Source organism: Grus americana, chromosome 2 (genome assembly GCF_028858705.1).
Source record: "Grus americana isolate bGruAme1 chromosome 2, bGruAme1.mat, whole genome shotgun sequence".
NCBI lineage: Eukaryota > Metazoa > Chordata > Aves > Gruiformes > Gruidae > Grus > Grus americana.
Genome location: NC_072853.1, coordinates 108,263,182 through 108,265,017, shown reverse-complemented (window position 1 = coordinate 108,265,017; position 1,836 = coordinate 108,263,182).

Here is a 1,836-nt window from a genome sequence, read left to right as displayed (position 1 = left end):
GCTTGCTAGCCCACCGGGGGCAAAAAAAGCCTGCCTCCCCCCAGCTGCAGGGCACGACAGGCCATCTTCGTGGGGCAGGCATGAGCAGCAGGCAGTGACCGAGCCAAAAGGGAGCGGAGGAGCCCTGACAACAAGCGGTCCTGGCTCAGTGCTGCAGAGGAAGGCAAAAAACCCCCGGGGACCAGTGCCAATCTGCCCCGGGGGAAAATTCCTTCCTGACCCCAGCGGCGCTGGCGATCGGCTATTCCCTGAGCACCTGAGCAAGACCGGCCTCCTCCTCCTCCCACAGGTAGGCTGACCACGCCTCCCAGGAGATAGATGCCAAGCCCTAATTCTCAGCCCTCAGCCTGGAGCCATCTCAGGGGCAAAAGGCCCCTGGCCTGATCTACCCTGGGGACAAGAAGCCCTCCCGCGCCTGCTCTGGGACCCCTGGCAACATCTCTGCATTCCATTTCTTTACTTGCTGCTGCCCCTGGCTCCGCAGGGGATGAGGACGGCCAGCTCTGCAGCGCTCCTCAGGAACCTCCATCAGCCTCATCCTGCCCCCGCAGGGTCATCCTCACCCAGCCCCCTCCAACCAATTCCACCGGCTCCTTAAGGACCTCCTCTTGGAGGTCTCTGGGCTGTCCCCGGGCCAGCTCTGGCAGTGGCACACGGGAGGCTGCTCCCTTGGATCCTGCCCCGGGGCATTGTGACTGCTGCGTTGCCATGGTGGCGGCACTGTGACATGGTGGTGACAGGGACCCCATGCGCAGCCCCGCCCCGGGGAAGGAAGGAAGGAAGGAAGGAAGGAAGGCCGGCCTTTGGGGTGCTGGCCCCAATGCAGGCCCTCTACAGTAATCTGCACATTCACACGATGTCAAGAAGTGCATTTATGCCATATCCATTCCTTTGGATGTGGGAATGCCCGAGTTGAAAGAAAGGGGTTTGCTTCCCTCTGCATGAACTCTGCAGAGACGTAGAGAGCAGGCAGGTTCCCCCTCCCCTGCCCCCCAGCCCTCACCAGTGCCCCAAGGGACAGTTGCTACTACCCTGCTGATGGTGAGGTCATCCTCTTGGAAAGAAGTCCTGAATGGTTTTGTGTGCTTGACCATCTCTGTCCTTGCACTTCAGCAGCTCTTTTCCTCCTTTGGCCTTCACCCTTGAGATCTTTCTTGGAAGTGACGGCAGCCCTCTCGGCCTTTGTCTTGCTCCTGCTGGTCATCTTCTTCTGTAGGCCCTCCATGCCTCGAATCAACCACTTTTAGTCTGCATTTGCCTTCATTCCAGATGGGACTGATCTTTCTGCAACCTGGTGGAATGAGAAATGTCCCTCGTGGTACAGGAGAGCTCTCAGCAGGGCTTTGCACAATGCTTGCCTTTCCTGCGGAAAGGATTGTAGCACTTCGGAAATCTCTTTTGCATTTGTTACAGAGGGTGCTTAGAACTTTGCTGGTATTTATTAATGTTAGTAAGTGTCTAGTTTGGGTGTTTACCCATTGTATTACTACTATTGATCCTGAATGCAACACTTCACTGATTGCTGCTTAATTTCATATTGTTGACAGATCAGTAAAGCACTTGGATCCCAATTTGGTTTGAGCCATGTGGACTGAGCAGGTTTTTCCTGCAACACTCAGGAAAAACATCTGACTCAGTTGTGTAGATCGGTTTAAAAAACCTCAGCTGAATATCACTGAAGGAAAGGGTACTGTATAGAGGGTAGAGATTGACAACAAATCACTCCAGCAAATTTGTTCACAACTTTGAAATGCAGGAGGACTGTTGGTCTCCCTCCCATAAGGCTTATTTCTTGAGTGGTCTATCAGGGGAAAAGGGAAAGCCACCAAGTTTGTT